This window comes from Octopus sinensis, linkage group LG19 (assembly GCF_006345805.1).
Source record: "Octopus sinensis linkage group LG19, ASM634580v1, whole genome shotgun sequence".
Lineage (NCBI taxonomy): Eukaryota > Metazoa > Mollusca > Cephalopoda > Octopoda > Octopodidae > Octopus > Octopus sinensis.
Window position 1 is genome coordinate 807,481 of NC_043015.1, and position 23,273 is coordinate 830,753.

The following is a 23,273-nucleotide window of genomic DNA, read 5'->3' on the forward strand; positions in this document are numbered from 1 at the left end:
ATCGATAAGTATAGACAAGCGTAAGCGTCTCCCCAGGCTACAAAAAAGTAAATAGCTCTATGAAAGGATAAATAGATACAACAGAGCCTTACTAGTAATCATGACCATATTAAAAGTTACACTAGATGTCAATAAATTAAATAACTCAATCTACTCACCAGCGATATCTAGGGAAACTGCTCTTGACCCTTACAAGGAAAAAATAATACCTGCCAAATCTGAAACTCCATAAGGGAAAGTGATCGTAATAAATAAAATTCAAAAAAAATGAAAGGTTTATCAACACTTTGTTAATTAAAGAAAAAGGATATCAAATATGAAAAGTATAGCAAAATGCACATAGAAAATAAAGCAGATACCTGGGTGGTAAAAAATAAATTAAACGGCATAGCAGCAAGATACTTACCGCATAAAATGGTATGAAAACTGGAACGCTTCTTGTAACAAAAGTGAGAATTCGAAATAAACAAAACAAGTTTTTATAGAAAGTTAAATAAAAAAATAGACTATATCAGTAGCTGCCATGTCAACAACATCAGCGATTCAGTCATACAGGGAAGCAATATGGAGTGAACCAAAAATACACAACAAAAATGCTCAATAGATTAGTAAGGGTAAAGGGTAAGGAAAGGAAGAACCCAACAGAACAACAGATATCGACCATCATCACAGGCCAAGTGATCATGGACACACTGAAGAGAACCAGCGCCTAGAAAACTCCAAGGATAGATACGGGTCCCAACTTCTGGTTCAAACAGCTCACCAATATCTATAACCACTTAGCGGCAACGTTCAATTGATTGATAATTGTGCAAGAATCAATACTGGTGGAGGCGCGTGGCTTAGTGGTTAGGGTGTCAGCATCATGATCGTAAGATTGTGGTTTCGATTCCTGGACCTGGCGACGCGTTGTGTTCTTGAGCAAAACACTTCATTTCACGTTGCTACAGTTCACTCAGCTGGCAAAAATGAGTAACGCCACGATGGACTGGCGTCCCGTCCAGCTGCGGAACACATACGCCATTGAAACCGGTAAACCAAGCTCATGAGACTGGAGCGGCTTCAAAAAAAAGGGCGCATTTATTTATTTGTGTGGAGGCACATGGCCGAGTGGTTAGAGCAGCGGACTCGCGGTCGAGGGATCGCCGGTTCGAATCTCAGACCGGGGGATGTGTGTGTTTATGAGCGAAACACCTAAGCACCACGCGGCTCCGGCAGAAGGTAATGGCGAACTTCTGCTGACTCTTCCGCCACAACTTTCTCTCACACTTTCTTCCTGCATCTTGCAGCTCACCTGTGACGGACCGGCGTCCCGTCTAGGTGGATAATCTATACGCCAAGAAACCGGGAAACCGGCCCTTATAAGCCAGGCATGGCTCATGAAGGAACAAAACAAGAATCAACACTAAACTGGATGCTGGAAAGGTAAATCCCTCTAATTTACAGACCAATAGCATGTCTATCAACATCCTACAAGACCCTAATAGCAGTCATCTATAACCAGCTTAGAAAGCACCTAGAAAATAACAATGTATTATCAGAAGAGCAAAAAGGGAGCCGAGAGGGAAGTATGGTTGTAAGGAGCAACTTGTGATAAATCGAGCAATTATAGAGGAGTGTAAGGATATGAAGTGAATTGATTACCAGAAAGCATTCGACAGTGTTCCACACTCATGGAAATTATAATGTCCCCACACAAATAAGGTAGCCCAACCACAGCTAAAATATATTAAACAGGCAATGACATATTCAGAAGAGGCAACATATTCAACACTGAACACATTGCACTCGACATAGACGCAGAAATTAGAGAATTAGACCACAACCGGCCATACAAATATGTAGGATTAGAAGTATCAGTTAAAATACAACACACAGATATGAAAGAAAAAATTAGGAGGGAGTATTACAAAAGAGTTTGACTAATATTAAACACTGAAATTCAAACACACACACTCAAATACACACACGTCTAAATTCGCTTCAGAAAAGACTACATTGGCTGCAACTTACAAACTATTCTTTTGAACGAAACTTAAATTGACGTCAATTCAAAAATATTTAACTTACAAGATACACTAGCCAACTACTTTAGAAATATGAAAGTAGATTTCTTTCAATCTTTTCTGATTTAAATTAAGTTTTTTTTTTTCCATTTGCCGCGAAAGCAACAAATACAACTCTGAACGACATTTGCTTTCGTTGATGAGAATAGAGAATTTATCTTCCTTACCAGGAAAATGTTTCAGTAATCAGCAGACCAATCAGAACGGTCTGCAACTTAGGAAGGGAAAAAAATCTTAAATAAATTCATAAGGCTTAAATAAATTCATAATACAAAGACATTTCTTAATAATAATAATAATCTTTTCAACTAAAGACACAAAGTCAGATATTTGCGTGGAGGTTAGTAGTCGATCACATCGTGTCGGTGATTCATTGGTACTTAATTCATCGACATCGAAAGGCTGAAAGGCAGAGTCGACCTCGGCGGAATTCGAACTCAGATCGTAAGGGCTGAACGTAAATGCTGCTGAATATTTTGCCCTGCTCGCTAACGATTCTACAAGTTCGCTGTCTACTACGACTACTACTACTTCTACTCCCGCGACCACCATAACCACGACCACGACCACGACCACTACCATCCATCACATCACCTTCACCACCACCACCACCACCACCACCACCACTACTACTACTACTACTACTACTACTACTACTAATAATAATAATAATAATAATAATAATAATAATAATAATAATAATAATGATAATAATGAGAAGGAGAAGGAGGTCGATGAGGTATTGGTGAAGGTGTATAGCAATGATAATGATGATATTTGAGAAGCGGTGAGGGAGAAGGAAAAAAAATGAACTTATAATAAGTACAACAATTAAGCGAAGAAGTTGATTAAATACTCTGTCATCTTTTCATAATTTCAAATTGATCGCCGAGCTGAGATGCGTTCTACCAAAATATCTAAATATAACATTTTCAAGCATACAATTAATTTTGAACTATAAATACATTGAAGAAATCGTGATGAAAATGGGATTAATGAAATGTAAATTATGTGAAATATAAATAAAAAAGTGTGAGAAAGAGGCACAGAGCGCGTGCGAGTGAGAGAGAGAGAGAGAGAGAGAGAGAGGGAAGTGCTAATATAGGGGTCTATGTATGTATGTATGTATCTATCTATCTATCGATCGATCTATCTATCTATCTATCTATCGATCTAACTATCTTTCTGTCTCTGTCTATACATCCATATATATATATATAATATATATATATATAATATATATATGCATGTATATATATATGTATATATATATATATATTTATATACGTGTATGGATATATATATATATATATATATATATATATATATATGTATATATATATATATATATATATATGTATATATATATATATAATATACATATATATATATAATATATATATATATATATATATAATATATATATATATATATATATATATATATATATATATCCATGTATGCATGTACATGCATATATAAGTACATACATACAGACAGACAGAAAGTAGAACGATGAAGAAAATAAGCTAGAAAGGCTGCGTGAAAAGTAAACAGGCGAGTGATGTCCTCGGGGAGGTTTGAAAGGAGAATAAGGGACTTCATTAAGAAAAACAGACAGTAATGTAAATAATATGATATTAGATAAAATATGAACAACAAAAAGAGAAATTGATATTTTAGAAGACAAATTTTAACCCCTAAAAGTTAATCGAAATTAAAATAATTAATTCTCTAATGATACAAGAAGGTTACCAATTAGCACGAAATGGAAGTTAGTCGAATAAGTGACGCGTCTACATTTTTATATTTAAATTTGCTTGGCAAAACTTAAGAGATAGACCTATTTTAAAAAGCGTGGAAATATTGATGTCATATTTTCTTATTTCTTTGCTGCCCAGAAGGGGCTAAACATAGAAGGGACAAACGAAGACAGACAAAGTGATTAAGTCGATTAAATCGACCCCAGTGCGTAACTGGTACTTAATTTATCGACCCAGAAAGGGTGAAAGGCAAAGTCGACCTCGGTGGAATTTGAACTCAGAAGGTAATGGCAAACAAAATACCGCTTAGAATTTCGCTCGGCGTGCTAACGTTTCTGCCAGCTCGCCACCTTATTGATGACATATTTTGATATTGATGTCATATTTTGGCACAAAGTATGCAACTTTGGGGGGCGAGATAAGTCGATTACATAGAGCTATTGAGGAACTGATACTTATTTCATCGTACCCGAAAGGGTGAAATGCAAAGTGGATTATGGCAGAATTTGAACTCAGAAAGGAAAAAAAAACAGACGAAATGTCGCTAAGCATTTTCTCCGGTGTAATTTTGTCATCTCTCAGCATCAATGCACCGAAATTCTGGCTTTAAAGGTCGGTGGACAGGCTAAGTACATTAAATCCACCCCAGTGTGAAACTGGAACTTATTTTATCGACACCCCATGAATGAAAGGCATGCTCTCATTTGGCTGAATTTGAACTCGGTATGAAGAGACTGACAAAATGCGGCTAACCATTTTCCCCAGCATGCTCCTGATTCTGCCATCTCGAGATGCCTAAAACCATGGAATTATTGGTTTCAACTGTTGCCACACGGTCAACAAGTTTGAGGAACGGACGAAGTATATTTAATCCATACGAGTGTTCAACAGGTACTTATTCTATTGACCTCGAACGATGAAAGGCGAAGTCGACCTCGGCGGATCTTCAGCTCAGAACATAATAATGGACAAGATACCGTTAAATATATTTCTCGGTGAGCAAACGATTCTCTCAGCTTGCTGCCTTAAAGCACACCAAAATTTCTTTCAACTGAAGTCGACAGTATCATTAATTTATCTGTGGTTAATGAATCCAGATAATTAGTTTTGCATGTTTATGAGGAACGAAACCTGACAATTACTTATACTACAAAGAAGTTTATATGGAAGTTCAATTGAATTTTTTATCTTATTTCATTTTTATCGTATTTACTAAACTGCTGTAAACATAGATTTGTATATTTCGTCTAAATGCAAAACACTTCATGGATATAAAACCTCGATGATACTCTCTCCAATATGCATGGAAACATCAAATTTGGTGTCCTGGCGGATTGGTTAGAACTTAGGCAAAATATTTAGGGTTATTTTGTCAGCGTTCAAATTTCACCCCGGCCGAATTTGCCTTCCATCCTTTGTGGGGTTGATAAAATAAGTTCCAGTTGAAAAACGGGGTTGATGTAAACGACCTGCCGCTATAATCGACCTGCTGACCTTATGCCAAAATTTGAAGCCAAATGCCTGTTTTATGTGTAGTTATGCATGAATAAATTAATATATATATATATATATATATATATATATATATATATATATTTGAGTAGTTGAGTGAATTATCTTATTATGGATAATTCGGTTAACCGTTACCTGGGTAGCAAATTCCCGTCAGAAAAACACGGTTAAGTATATATATATATATATACTTACACACAGATACACACATATTTGTGTACGTGCGGGAATGTATATGTATGTATAAATAGATAGACAGAATATATATATTCTCACAAGGCTTCGGTCGGTCCGAGGCTATAGTCGGAAACACTTGCCCAAATTGAAACACAGTGCGACTGAGCTCGGAACCATGTGGTTGGAAAGCAAGCGTCTTACTCCACAGCCACGCCTACACACACCACGAACGTATTCGTTTATTTGAAAAGGATCAGTTTCTCAGATTTTTCACATTAACTTCCACAAAGGATGAGAGGCAATGTCGACCGCGGCAAAATTTAAATTGAAAACGTAAAGACTCGGAAGAAACGTCACCACGCATTTTATGACGCGTTAACCATTCTGCTAGTTTGATGCGGTTATGGTTTTAGATGTTGGCACGTGGTCAATAGTATTCTCGAGAAGAGTTTAGTCGACTGGTACATTTTATCTGACACGTATGTATCAAAGGCGAAGTTCATCCGAAAGGAACTTAACCTCAGAACGTGAAGAGCCAGAGATTTTGCTCCATGTCATTTTCTCCTAACGCTCAAGCGCCCGTATATTATACATAATAATGGAAATTGTTAGTATACAGATAGAGGTAAGACTACTAGCGTTACGATTACCACTTCACATATACAATCATAATCAACTCTGCATTATGTTGAGGTTCCAACGCGCGGTTCACTGTTAGGTTTCTTTATGACCCTCTGAAAATCGTTCCAAATACATATAGCTGCTCGACAATTAACGGCTCCTCATAGAACACTAGCTAGTGTTCCTGTATATATTCTATATATCCATCTACTTAACTGCCTGTATTTCTCTCTCCAAATGTGTGTGTGTGTGCAATAATAACTGTAATAATATATCAATAATAAAATATATATATTCTCCGATTTGGTTGAAATTGATGGGTGAGCTTTGACACAATCGGATGGGCATGTAGCCGTGTAGGCTTTGATATGTGTGTTCGATTCTGGCTAGCGTTACCTCAATATTTTTCAGTCATTTTTTTTTATATATAAATGTCGCTTTAATCGGAGAATATCGCTATATAATATTAGTATTATGATATACTATTATAAATATTGTATGACAAATTTCCATCTTCTCTTTCTCTCCGTAACTTACAAAGCCTTATGGTTTGTATATAATATTATGTATATATATATATATATATGTGTGTGTGTGTGTGTGTATGTAGGTATCTATCTACTTATATATCTATATATTTATCTATTTGTATATATGTTTATATGCATATATATAAATATATTATGAGTGCACTGGTAGACATCTGCTATATACAAAATACAAGGGTATATATATATATATATGTGTGTGTGTGTGTGTGTGTGTGTGTGTGTGTGTTTGCGTAGGCGCGCGGCTGCCTGTGTGTATGTGCACATCTGCGTGCGTGCGTGCGTATATTTGTGCTTGCGTATATTTCAATATGCATCAATATATGCATATGACAAGTATTATATTATAAACAACATGAACAAGCGTAACTTGATTCCTTGTTGGAAATGTGTTACTTAATTTTGCTAAAACCTTTTAAGCAGTTCGACGTTTCTATGTCATAACATTTGAGTCTTTCTTCTCATTTCTTTCCATTTCCACCATTGAAACAATTTTGGACATCTTAGTCTGTTCAAAGAAATATTTTCTAGTGCAAAATCTCCCAGATGGATCTTAAAACGTTTAAAGAGAATTTTACACGTGTCATTCGACTATACATGTTAACTATGGCCCTCTCTTCATTGACAAATAGCACGTTCTTACTATTTTTCTTGTGTTCTTTTCTTGTACTTTAAGAAAGCCCGCTTTTTTAGCTTTACCTTTTTATTAATTTTTTTTTTTTGTAATAGTGTCTTGGAGAAGGGACCAAAGAGTGACAGAATGGCGAGTAGAAAGACCCATGTTCTGGGTCAAAGAAAATTAAGTAACAACTGATCACGTTTTTGCCAACTCACATTTTTTTGCTATTTATGAGTTTTCCCGTTTATTATTTTTTTTCAAGTAACAATGACTCAGAGCCCTGGAAGAAATAGATCTATCGTCATCTTGCACATCTACATCTGCATCACCTTATCATTATCCTGGTCGTCAGTCTCATTTTCATCTCCATCATCATCTTCATAGACCACACCATCATCATCATCATCACAATCGTATTAATATTTACTATGAAAACGAGATTGAAATATCAGCTTTTGTTTCTTTCACTCGATAAACAGCGGCGATTCTAGACACCACGTTGAAGGATGTAGTCGAAATAAATTTTAAAAGTCGGGTCCCTTTTACCTGACTCATAAATTTTGCATGCGTATAAAAACCAATACAAACACATATGCAAATAAACGCACACACACACAAATAATGTAGCCTCACCTGCACCTAAAAGGCAAGCATGGCTTTATATTATTAATATTATAAATTAAAGTAATAGTGTGAATATATGTTTTATTTTATTATCAGTAAAAATGATATATTAGTGTCAAATTTTGGCAAAATGCAAGAAAATTAGGGGCAGGGGCTATGTCAATTACATTGTGTCCAGTCTTCAACTGACACTTATTTTAACGTTCACGAAAGGATGAGAGCAAAGTCGGCTTCGGCGGAATTTCATCTCAGAAAATATAGGCAGAACGAAATGCAGATAAGTAGCGCCCGGCGTGCTAACGATTCTGCCAGCTCAACGCCTTGAGTTATGCAAGTAATATATTCTTTTCTAATATAGGCACAAAGTCCGAAATTTCTGGGTAGGGGACCAGTCGATTAGATCGACCCTTGTACGTAACTGGTACTTATTTAATCGAGCCCGAAAAGATGAAAGGCAAAGTCGACGTCGGCCGAATCAGAACTCAGAACATAAAGACAGACGAAATACCAATAAGCATTTCACTCGGTGTGCTAACGATATTTATCTCTTTACTGCCCACAAGGGGCTACACACAGAGGGGACAAACAAGGACTGACAAACGGATTAAGTCGATTATATCGACCTCAGTGCGTAACTGGTACTTATTTAATCGACCCCGAAAGAATCAAAGGCAAAGTAGACCTCGGCGGAATTTGAACTCAAAACGTAACGGCAATAGAAATATATATTTCTTTACTACCCACAAAGGGCTAAACACAGAGGGGACAAACAAGGACAGATAAACGGATTAAGTCGATTACATCAACCCCAGTGCGTAACTGGTACTTTATATATCAACCCCAAAATGATGAAAGGCAAAGTCGACTTCAGCAGAATTTGAACTCAGAACGTATCGGCAGACAAAATACCTATTTCTTTATTACCCACAAGGGGCTAAACACGGAGGGGACAAACAAGGACAGACATAGGTATTAAGTCGATTACATCGACCCCAGTGTGTAACTGGTACTATATTTATCGACCCCGAAAGGATGAAAGGCAAAGTCGACCTCGGCGGAATTTGAACTCACAACGCAACGCAGGCAAAATATCGCTAAGCATTTCGGCCGGCGTGCTAACGTTTCTGCCAGCTCACCGCCTTAAGTTATAAAAGTACAATATTAGCAATGCAAATGGTGATATGTTACACTGAAATGAGGCCGCCCGTGTGACGTGAAACAGAATTTATACTATTGACAAAATATTAGTGGCTGGTGTATAGCTTGAGCTAGCAGATTTATGTTGGTCATATGTTTTGTAATTTCAAAATCACCCATTTAAGACTGCAGATCTCATGGGAATAATTCAAAATTACTTTGTTCTACAGGAGACATTTCCAACGTAAAGCATATGGGCAAACACAAAAATTCTGCCAGTTACAATACATTTGTGAAGCTTATGATGACTGCGTATTGACAAATATTAAATATATTTTGGAGTACACGTATTCGACTAATATCTTCATAGTCGGATACAGGAACCGTATATCTATGTCTGGATGTCCTGGTTGGAGGCATGTGATTGTGGGAACATTTTGTCCGTACCCAAGTACATCTAAATTTTCTATTCCGTGCGTCAAATAACTTCAACATTTTTGGAGTGGCAATGACAACTTGTCGGAAATAATTCGCAAAAATGATAGAGCTACTTAGATAATTCCACGAACTTTGCCAAGAATTGTGGTAACGCATCCATTCATGAACTGCTTCTGAAAGAACGCATTCACACTAATTTTATTGTTAAATTTTAAATATTGCCTGAGTAAATTATCATTTTATTGAGGCTATACACACACGCGCGCACACACACACACAAACACACACACACAAACACACAAACACATACACACACAAACACAAACACACATATATGTGTATATATATATATATAGGAATTAGTGGCACAACAATAATATACATATGTATGTATATATATATATATATGTATATATATATATATATATATATATATATATATATATATGTGTGTGTGTGCGTGTGTGTGTGTGTGTGTGTATATATATATAATTATATAAACTCATAAGCTCACCACATCGTGTCACCGTCATATACATGCGCATGCACAGAAATATATATGTGTGTGTGATGAGACACCCACCCACACACTTACACACACATATGTATGTAAATAGATAGACAGATAGACAGACAGACAGGGAGATAGATAGATAGATGGATATAGATAGATAGATAGATAGATAGATAGATAGATAGATAGATAGATAGATAGATAGATAGATAGATAGATAGATAGATAGACAGACAGATAGAGAGATAGATGATAGGCAGACAGTCATGTTTACGTATGTTTATGCGTCGAAATACGTACACGCTATGGTATGGTTGATTGTGAATATAATCTATTATATGTGTTGTAAATCTGTGTGTTTCATGGTATTTTAATCATGTCTATGAAAATTTAAGTTTATTTTCTCCAATTTGAATATGACTTCGTTATTGATTGCACGCATGAATGAGATTATTCTATCCGTATCTAACCACATTGAAAATTAATTTTCTTTTAACGGACACTACAATGTTCAGAAGAGTGTGAAATTCCAGCCTCTATTCATATCGCCTGTCTTGCAATAATTGGTCCATACTAACTTACTCGGTTAGACATATGATGTGCACCAGTAAATACTAATTTTCTTTATTAATTAAAATAATATATTTATTACTCGAGCAAAGAATAAATAAAGCTGTTTCGGGTATGAGAAAAAGAAAAACAACAAATATTGTACGCGATAAGTTTCAAAATATATTGAACTTTCATGGCTTGCGTACGCACAGTCCCGTATTCATATAGAGCGTCGCCTCTATTCACCCAGGCATAGCCACATACACAAAACCATGCGTAAATATATGGGTGTGTTTGCGTGTGCAAAACTATATGTATTTATATATATGAATATACAGTTATACATACAAACACCCGTGAGTTTGTGTTTGTGTATGTGTGTAGTTTTGTATGTATGTATATATGTATGTATCTATCTATCTCTCTCTCTCTCTCCCTCTCTCTCTCTATATATATATATACATTATATATATATATATATATAATATATATATATATATAGATAGATAGATAGATAGATAGATAGATAGATAGATAGATAGATAGATTGATAGATAGATAGATGGATAGATAGATAGACAGACATTCACACACACACACCACACACACACACGCACACAAACACGCATATATTTATATATACTCTCTTTTACTCTTTTACTTGTTTCAGTCATTTGACTGTTGCCATGCTGGAGCATCGCCTTTAGTCGAGTTACGGGGACGTAAGTTACGCTATGTTACGGAGAGGTAAACACAACCAGCATCGGTTGTCAAGCGAATTTGGGGGGACAAACATATACACACATATACATATATACATATATATATACAAATATACGACAGGTTTCTTTCAGTTTCCGTCTACCAAATCCACTCACATGGCTTTGGTCGGCCCGAGGCTATAGTAAAAGACACTTGCCGAAGGTCCCACGTGATAGACCACACTTCTGCACAACGCTGGACACAATGCTCATTGCTTCGTCTTAACATTCGTGTGATGCCATGCCGCTGAGTAGCGACCAGGTGATCGTTTCAACATTACTCCCCATTGACCAAGAAACTAGTTCGTTACAAAGATACTCGTCTATAGTTGATTGGACTGGAGTAACGTGAAATGAACCGGGAATCGAACCCACGATCTAGAGATCGTTAATATAGCATCCTAGCAATTATGCAGCATGTGGGTGTGCGTGTGTATTTGCCTGTCTTTGCAAGCCCGTGTGTGTGTGTGTGTGTTTGTAGTCATGTGTGTGCAGTAATATATTTTGCACAAAATATATATTTGTAGACTTGCAATTCTTATTTAAAACTTAAGTGTTGTTTATATAGGCATTAATTTCTATCTTCATTTTCTCATTGTTAAATTTGATCATGGTGTGAATTTTATCGCAACATGGACATGTATGTTACAACATGAAATTACGCCAAGAAAACTGAGAATCCAGCCCTTATGAGCCAGGAATGGCTCCAGAAGAAACAAACAACCATCTGATATTTACCAGAAATCTGATCCTATGTTAAGCGTTAACTCAAGATTCATCAGAATACGTAGTTTTTGCAAAAGCCAATGCGTAGAATTATGAAATACATTGCCGTGCAAAAATGTTCTGAAGATGTTGCATCAGATTATACTTTGAAAATCGTGTGAATAGTGTCTAGTCTTCAAATTGGGACCATATTGAACGAATTAATCGTTTCGTTGGGGAAATATAAGGATTTAATTATCGGTTATTTTGCCCTAGTAGTAGTAGGCTTTTAAACTAACATAACTATGCTCGATATCTTGGAGTGAAGAGTATATGGCTCTATATTCTACGATATTCAGAGACTAATATATATCGAAAATAAAATTCAGGATTGTGGAATCATAACGTCTATTGCAAGTCTGTTACTGGAGTAGGTGTTATACCAATGTTTATTTTAGGTACTCTTCCGTGATACTTGAAGCAGCGATAATATTTTATTTTAACATCAAGTGATTCGAAATATATATGATATTAGTGTGGTAAGGAAAAAGTAATCACTTATATAAATCTCTATAAATTTCTTAAGTATTGTTATAGTAATTGCATTCAAGGCTTTAGAATATTGATTCTCAAATTTACTACTAAAGAACCTTTGCTTATTCCATCTGTATTGAGCTCGGTTTTCTATCACGAGTCATCGTTTTGGCTCTTTCGTGGCCTTCCGTTATAACAGACTAGTTTTGTTGTATAAGACGGTATGAAAGTCATCATCTGCAATGTCATAATTCATTTCTCACATCAAGTATTACACACCACATACACTGTATATATTTAACATATTTAACACACACACATACAAAATTACGCACAGACACACATACAAAATTACGCACAGACACACAAACAAAATACGTACACACACTGACACAGACACACGCATACAAACACAAACAAATATATATTATGTACCTAGTCTGGTATTTATCCTGTCAGACGGAAGCATGCAAATACCTATTTCTTTACTACCCACAAGGGGCTAAACATAGAGGGGAGAAACAAGGACAGACATAGATATTAAGTCGATTACATCGACCCCAGTTTGTAACTGGTATTTTGTTTATCGACCCCGAAAGGATGAAAGGTAAAGTCGACCTCGGCGGAATTTGAACTCACAACGTAACGACAGACGAAATACGGCTACGCATTTCGCCCGACGTGCTAACATTTCTGCCAGCTCGCCGCCTTTAATTACCGGTGGAGGGTCAGCCCAGACACAAACATATATTTACGTCTATAGACGACAGGCTACTTTCTCTTTGCCGCTGCCATATCCACTCACAAAGCATTGGTCGGCCCGAAACCATCCAGGAAGAATGAACTCTGAGTCATACATATATGATATGTAAGCGTAACATACAATGATCAAAGTGTAGGAAGATAATAAGATTCGAGTAGTTCGCAAAAGGAATAAAAAACAACTTATAGAAAAACAATAGTGGCTTACTGAAACAGAAGGTTGTGAATTGTTCACCTATCGAAGTTCGATAACCTGAAAACATGATTTTATACTTATGATTAGTAGCAGGGGTTGCTGTGTATGCGAATAGAACTCCAACATTTGAGAATCGAGTACAGAACATCCAGTATACATATATTTCATAGCTAGCAGAACCTCGGTAGGTAATTATCCAAGGGAGGGTAATCTAGCAGACTAGCTATCGTTCGAATAATTACTACTTCCGAAGTTCTGCTAGCTACGAAAGATATGTAGCCTAGATTTCATCTACTCCATTCTCTAATTATATATATATATATATATATATATATATATATATATATATATATGTGTGTGTGTGTGTGTGTGTGTGTGTGTGTGTGGTGTGTGTGTGTGTGTGTGTGTGTGTGTGTGTGTGTGTGTGTGTGCGTATGCGTGCGTGTGTGTGTGTATAATTGAATAAAGGTAGAAATTGATATTAATCAATTAAAACAGTGGCCTAGCATATTAAAAAAATCCGAAGATTAAAATATTTTTTACATACAAAATTTAAAGGACCGGCCACTAATAGGGGACGGTCAATATGCTAGATATAGACGTCAAAATCGCTATTTTCCACGAAGAATGTATGCTCAAGAAAAAATTCAGCACAAAACCAAAGTGTAAAAATATTTTTTAATTTTTTATTTTGTATTTGCTTATTTTTTACACTTTGATTTTGTGCTAAGTTTTTTCTTGAGAACACATTCTTCGTGGAAAATAGCGATGTTGACGTCTATATCTAGCATACTGACCGTCCACTTTTAGTGGTCAGTCCTTTAAATTTTACATATATATATATATATATATATATATATATATATATATAATATATATATATATATAATATATATATATATATATATATATATATATATATATATATATATATATATATATATGTATGTATATATATATATACGCGTGGTCTGATCAATAAGTATCCGCACTGTTGCCATAGTAGCGAGTGAAGTCGCTTGGCAATGATTGAGTTGGAACTCTGGTGCGCATTCGCACTGAGACATAATGTTCTAGTTTAATTCCGCTGTTTACAGAAGTGCTTGGAAGGTAGATGTGTAGCATGTGATCGTCGCTTTGACCATGACAGAGAAAGTTCTCAGAGAATCTATGTCAAGCTTTGGTAATAGCTTCGCGATACCTGCTCAGAGGCCAATGTAAAGTTTTCAGAACATTTCCACCGTTCTCGACACAACCAACGAGATCTTGTGCAATATATATATATAGACCCCGGAAGATAGACACTGATTTAGATGGTTGGGGGTATGCTGCGGTACCGGTTCGGCTAAGGTAATGAAAACAGCATTGATGGTATGGGCGGTAGGCGGCGAGCAGGCAGAATCGTTAGCACGCGAAATGCTTTGCGAAATGCTTTGCGGAATGCTTTGCGGTATTTCGTCTGCCGTTACGTTCTGAGTTCAAATTCCGCCGAGGTCGACTTTGCCTTTCATCCTTTCGGGGTAATCGGCTTAATACCCATGTTTGTCCTTGTTTGTCCCCTCTATGTTTAGCCCCTAGCGGGTAATAAAGAAATAGGTATTGGAAGTGGTATTAACCCTTTAGTGTTCAGATTATTCTATCAAACATAATGCTTATTGATTCATATTGATTTGAATTAATCATGCATTATCTCATTTCTTCAAGATCTTGATGGTGTAATTACTTAATGTAGAATAACATTGTAGGGTAGGTGTGAGAGCCTGGATCTGGTCAGTTTGAACATAAAACAGATTAAATATTTTGGCCGGATATGGCCGGTTTAAATACTAAAGGGACCTAATGATGGAGGGCAAATCCTTTTCTAATAGGTCGTAGTGATGCTGCGAATGATGTTCATTTTCGCGGTGATGAAAATGATGAGGACTAAAGAAACGTGGTAGTGTTGGTAGAAGGAGTTGTAGTGCTGATAGTGATTGTGATGGTGGTGGTGGTGGTGGTGGTGTGGGGGGGGGTGAGGAAAATGTTGGGGGTACTTGTGCCGCAACTTGTGATGCTGCTACTCGTTGCTGATGATGATGTTGCTGCTGCTGTTGACCGTGGTGATAGTGGTGGTGGTAGTGGTGGTAGTGGTTGTGGTGGTGGTGGTGGTGGCGGTGGTGTTAGTGGTGGATGGATTACGGAGGTATAATGGTGGTGGTGGTGTTGGCGTTAGCAGATGTGGTGACGATGGAAGCAGTGGTAGTGGTGGTAGTGATTGTGGTGGTGGTGGTGGTGGTGGGTGAGTGGGGTGGAGTGGGGGAAGGAATGGTTAGAGATTTCAATTGAAAGGAAATAAAGGCGAAATAAATTTGAAAATACAAAACAAAAGAACAAAAAGAAAAAAAAAATAAATTAGTGTGCTACTAATCAACACTGACGTCCTGTGTCATGAGGCACAGGGCCTCCCTGTCTTCTTTCTCTCTCCTCCCTCTCTCTCTCTCTCTCTCTCTCTCGTTCCCTTATGCTACCGCTCTTTCTCTCTCTGTCACCCTTCCCTCTCTATCTCTTTCGCTGATTTGACTCGGATACGCGAAGCTTTCTTAGCTGCAAGGAGGTGGGGGTTGGAGAATGGAAGAAGTTGAGGGTGACGAAATAGGGCGAGAAAAGGATGAAGATGAGATACTGAGGAAGAATAAAAAGGAGGCAGGTAGAAAATTAGGAAAAAGAGATAGAATAAAAAAAGGAGAAAGAAAGAAATGTGAAGGCAAGAATAAAGAGCGGAAGGAAGGAAGAAATGATTGGAGAAAAAGAAAAAGGGCGAGAAAAAGAAAAAGAAAGGAAAAGTGAGATAAATGTGAAAAAGGAAAAGAAGGAGAAGTAACGAAAGAAGGAAGCGATGAGATGGAGAGGAGAACAGAACATAGAAAGGGGACAAGTCAATAGTGCTGAGCGTGAGTGTAATAGAGTGTAGCCAGGTGTGGAAGAATGATGATGGTGATGATTTTGAGGGTGACGACGACGATGATGATGTTCATGACGATGAGGAAGAGGAAGAGGAAAAAGAGGATGATGATGATGATGAGGATGATGAGGATGATGAAAATGATGAGGATGATGAGGATGATGAGGATGATGAGGATGACGAGGACGATGATGATGCTCATGACGATGAGGAAGAGGTAGAAAAAGAGTATGATGATGATGAGGATGACGAAGACAACAATGATGTTCATGACGATGAGGAGGAGGAAGAAGAAGAGAAGGAGGATGAGGATGATCAGGATGATGAGAATGATGAGAATGATGAGGATGATGGTGATGTTGATGAGGAGGAGGATGACGAATACAACGATGATGTTCATGATGATGGGGAGGAGGCAGAGAAGGATGATGACGATGATGTTCACGATGTTTATGATGAGAAGGAGGCAGATGACGACGACGATGATGTTCATGAGGATGATGATGGTGCTGGTGTTGGTGGTGGAGATGACGATGGCGATCATGATGAAATTCAGGATGACAATGATGGGACGATGACGGTGATGCGACGATAGCGATGATCACGTACACGACGACGGTTATGATGATGATGATGATGATGATGATGATGATGACGATGATGATGATGACGATGATGACGACGATAACGAGGACGACGAGGACGATGACGATGATGATGATGATGAGGATGATGATGATGATGATGATGATGATGATGATGATGATGGTGATGATGATGATGATGATGACGATGATGACGACGATAACGAGGACGACGAGGACGATGATGATGATGATGATGATGATGATGATGATGGTGATATTGATGATGATGATGATGATGATGATGGTGATGATGACGAGATGATGATGTATTGATGATGATGTGATGATGATGATGGTGATGATAGATGATGACGATGATGACGACGATAACGAGGAGACGAGACGATGATGTGATGATGATGATGATGAGGATGGTTGATGATGATGGTGATGATGATGATGATGATGATGATGATGATGATGATTTGGTGATGATGATGGTGATGATGATGATGATGATGATGAGATGGTTGGATGATGATGGTTGATGATGTGATGATGGTGATGATGATGATGATGGTGGTGGTTGTGGTGGTGGTGGTGGTGGTGGTGGTGGTGGGATGGTGGTAGCGTGGTGGTGGTGATGATGATGGCAAGGGTGAATGCATTGATGGATGGTGAATGACGACAAAACAAACGACTCGACGGCGGCGACAACGGTTATGATAATGTGGATGATGTTGATTATGATGCTGCTGCTGCTGATGCTCCCGATAATGATGATGTGATGATGATGATGAGGAGGAGGAGGAGGAGGAGTTTCAGGATGAGGATGTTCAAGAGTAGGAAGACGAATTGGGGGCAGAGAAGGCAGGTGGAGGAAAGGAAAGGAAAGGAGCGACAAGAATTGTGATGGCGATGGTAGTGTTGACTATTGCAACTATAGTGATGATTGTGATAAGGATGTTGATTAGGGGGACCTTAAAATTAATTTCGTCCTGCGGTTCTGAGAGGGCCGCGGCTGCGATTCCTGAAACGAGGGTTATAACCAATTTATAGGAGGTCTTCTGTGTTAAGGGACCTGACGTCGTCTCCAAGTATGTGTTTTGTGTGGTGTGTCTGTAATATATTTTATATGATTGCAAGAGCGATGATATTATGGATGTATAACTCTCTCTCTCTCTCTCTCTCTCTCTCTCGTTATATATATAATATATATATATATTATATAAGATATCTATATAGATATATATACTACATATATATATATGTATATATGTATGTGTGTGTGTGTATGAGTGATGTATGTTCGATAAATACTGCTTGTATTCCGTGTCGTGTGCAATTTCACACCAATTACGAGCTTTTTTGGTGGGAACATACGGGCAGAATGTGTGTGTATGTGCATGTGTATGTAGGTATGAACATATGTGTGCGTATATAATATGCAAGTAATATATGTACGTATGCCTATAATTATATACTCATGCGTCCATGAGTGTATATGTATGTAGTGATAGAAAGTATGTATATATTTCATATGACATTGAATACACATGTCAATCTGTGTGTGTGTGAGTTATATACACATACATATATATAAAACAGCTGAACTTAACATTGTGTTGTGGCTGAGTTAGAAATTTCGTGCAACAATTTTATTTTCGTTAAGGTAATCTATGCTTGATGATTAGCTATGTTGAATAAATCTCATTGCATAAGAATTATAACACGCTCTTCAGCAAATTAATAAACATATGTAGTATACGTTTACCTGTTCTACTCAAATAGTTGGATTTTTATTCGCACTTTCATCAGCATTAGTCGCTAACAGTAAGCTATATAAAAATTATCAGCTTATAAAATGTCTTCGCAACTTCGATAAGGGAGAAAATGTGTAACACTTGATGCCATAAATTGATAAGCTATCTCATCGTATATTTTTCACTTCTTGGTCACTATACAGCCAGTTACTGCTTGAATCTTACACTCGGATTATAATATATATATATATATACACACACACACACACACACACATAATTATATATATATATATATAATATATATAATATATATATATATATATATATATTCCCAAAGTCATTCGATATAAAATCAAAGTTCCATAAATACTATTTGTAATTCTGTATTTCTCAAATGAAAAATGTGTCGCTGAAGAAGGACAATTTTCATGATGTTTCATATTTAGATGCTTTTATGAAATTCATTCAGTTGTTAAACATAATTAAATCTAATACCTAAATGATTTTGATTTACTGTCAGATGACATTTGACCAAACCTGTATATGTGTGTGTGTTTATGTGTGCATTGTTGTATTTCGGGATGCTCATTTTATTGGGGGTGGGAGCCAAATAAACACGCACTATATATTCGTTTTTACTTGTTTATTATTGTTCTATTCACACCCATGTCCATTGTCCGGAAATCTTTCGTTAGAAACGTAAAATATTTACATATTTTATGTATGGATGTATCTACGTGTGTGCGTTTGTGTGTGTGTATTATTCTTTTCCATATGTTTGTTTATTCAATACAAAATCATTCGTGATCTTTCACATACGGCTATTCTGATCATTTCCATCAGGTTTCTCACCTTCTCTTATATTTCAATCGTTTTGATTGTCTCGAAATCGAAACCCCAAATTGCACTGTAGACCTATTTAAAGTGCCTTATGCATACGATGATATGATGAATCGCTCAAAGGTATTTCTTATTGTACAATGTCCAAACTTAATTCTTCAAAATACTTTTAATGCAAAATCTTCAAATTTAAACATTTGATATTAAAATTGGTTTCAAATTTTTGACACAGAGACGAAAAGTTAGGGGAAGGGCTTAAATCGATTACAGTGACCCTAGTGCTCAACTGGTAGTTGCTTAATCGGCGAAATTTTAACTAAGAACGCGAAGGTGACGAAAAGCCGCTAAGTAATTTGTTAGTCGCGATTTTGTTTCTGTTAATTCGCCGCCTTAAATTTGATATTACTTTTGGTTTCAAATTTTAGCACAAGGCCAGAAATTTCGGTGTGCTGATGGTGGCTAAGTTAATCGAATCATTAATATCAACTGATATTTATTTCATCGAACCCAAAAGGACTAAAACCAGTGACGACATCGGCAGAATTTGAACGCAGGGTGCGAAGATGGACGAAATGTAACTAAACATTTTGCCTAACGTGTTAACTATTCTTCCAGGTCACTGCCTTAAATACTGATTTCAAATTTGGGCAAATGGCCACCTCCCGATCCAAATAACGCTGAAGTTCACTTTGCGTATCGTCCTTTCGGGGTCGACAAAATAAGTACCAGCTGAGCATTGAGGACGATGTAATAGATTTACTCACGAAATTGCGGGCCTTGTGCCAGAAATTGAAACCAACTTTTAATACGTTGATCTTATACTACTTTTTCTTCATTTACCGTTATATTCCATCATCTAAATCTCGCAGGTGGAACGATCTTTTATTTTCCTCAACCTCTTTTCTCACTTCAAATTCGTATCTTTGTTTTTTAACAGATTTCTCATCCTCTGTAATTATTTTTCATTGTATGCACCTCACCCTTTTCGTCCCTCAATTCCTTTTCCTTTTTCTCCCCTTTTTCCTCACGCCCTACTCCTTATGTCCATCCGTCAATCATTATGATGTTGCAGTGTTTTTTCTTTCTGCTTCATTTTTTCTTTTCGCCTCTTTTACATCCCATTCTTTTCTCTCATATCAACCACATGCTTTTTTTTTTTTTGCTTTTTGCTGTTGTTGTTCTCGGGAACTTTTACTATTTTTCTTATTTATTATTATTTTTATTTTTTGCCTTCTTTGTTTTTTTGGGGTTTTCGTCTCCCTCAGCTCAACAACCTACCTCCTAGCACCACCATCGCAACGATCATTTTCATGACAGCTCCTCTAAAGTCCCCAAACTCGTCGTAGCACTGCCATCACCATATTCCACAATTACCATCACCACCACCACCGCCACCACCGCCACCGCCGCCACGATCACCACCATCAACAACAACAACAAATACAAGAACATCACCATCACCTCCACCACATCCATCAACCTACCAATGTCATCACCTTCAGCATAACCCTCCACAAACCACCATCACCACCATCATCTCCATCACCATCACCATCACACCCACCGCTACCACGACGACCGTCACACCACACCACACCCCACCACCACCACTACTAAACTCGTAACCTTCACTACCATTAAGAACGAGACCACCTCTCCCACCAACAACACCACTACCACTAAAGCCACCACCATCGCCACACCACCATCACCACCACTACCACCACCACCACCACTAAAACCACCACCACCGATACCACCACCACCACCACCTATTCTGCTACTCTTCCTCGTATCATCAGGCATGCATATAACGACACATGCGCAAAACAATTCAGGCACAGTCACGCATACACAAATATATAAGAGTACGTACCTACATTCACACATACACACATACTCACACACATGTAGGCATACATACACACGTATACACAGATACGCACATATAACAATACATACACACTCACACGTAAAGACATACGTGCAGACACTCACACACGCATACATATAGACATAGGGGTACTCGCACAAATATATATACATGTACACTCACGCACCAATGTAACTATATGTACGCACACACACGTGCACAAGCGTACAAACACATATAAACGTACATGCATGCCCAAACTCACACAACTATAAAAATAGTACACACACACGCGCACTCATAAACGTATATATTTACACACGCACGCACAGACATACACAAACACGCACACATAAACGTACATACATGTACACACACACACACTTTAAAAATACGTGCACACACATTCACACACAGATATGCACAGACACGCATATAGATATACATACATGTACACACTCATACACTTAGAAAAATACACACGCATTCACACTCATATAAACGTATATATATATATATATATATATATAAACACACACGCACACTTATAAACGTACACATAATCACACATGAATATAAATACACACACACACACACACAAACGTCACAAACACGCACACACTTTCACATATAGACGTACATATATGTACACACTCACAAACCGATAAAAATACGTACGCACGCCTTCACACTATTATAGATGTATATATATATATATATATATATATAATATATATATATATATATATATGTATATATATATACACGCACTCTTACAAACGTACGTAGACCTATAAACACACATGAACATAAACATACACACAAACACACGCACACATACATATATATATAAGCATACATATACGCACATGCGTACACGTGCGCGCATGCGTTACCCCTGCCATCATAACTACCGCAATCAAATGCTGACATATTCCTCATCTATTAAGTATCCATGCCCCTCCACCACCGCGGCCCTCCATTACTACACAATTTTCACATGACAAATGAGAGAAAAGAATGGTAAGCCACTCCCATAAGCAGCAAAAACCCCCGCAAACATTTCTTAAGGGAGCCAATCTTTCTTCCTTTCGTCGCTGTTTTGTTTTATTATTTTTTCCCCAGAATTTATATTTATTTACTTATTAATTTTTTTTTTTTTCCTTAATTTCATCGGCTTTCTCTCCCGAGTTAGTTAATATCTTGCTACGATTTTACACCTAGCTGCCGGAGATTTATTTTGATCATCATCATCATCACCATCATCATCGTCGTCGTCGTCATCATCATCATCATCATCATCATCATCATCATCATTATCATCATCATCATCCGTACCATCACCATCATCATCATCGTCTTCGTCGTCATCATCATCATCATCAACACCACCACCATCATCATCATCACCAACATCACCATCATCATCGCCATCATCGTCGTATTCGTTGTCGTCACCATCATCGTCATACTTCTTGTTTGTCATGTTTGCCATCATCATAATCATCATCATCTTCTTCTTCTTCTTCTTCTTCTTCTTCTTCTTCTTCTTCTTTTTCTTCTTCTCCTTCTTCTTCTTTCTTCTTCTTCTTCTTCTTCTTCTTCTTCTCTTCTTTTTTTTTTCTTCTTCTTCTTCTTCTTCTTCTTCTTCTCCTTCTTCTCCTTCCTCTTCTGCTGCTGCTGCTGCTTCTGCCCCCTCCTCCTCATCCAGCTTCTCCCCTTCTCTTTCTCCTTTACA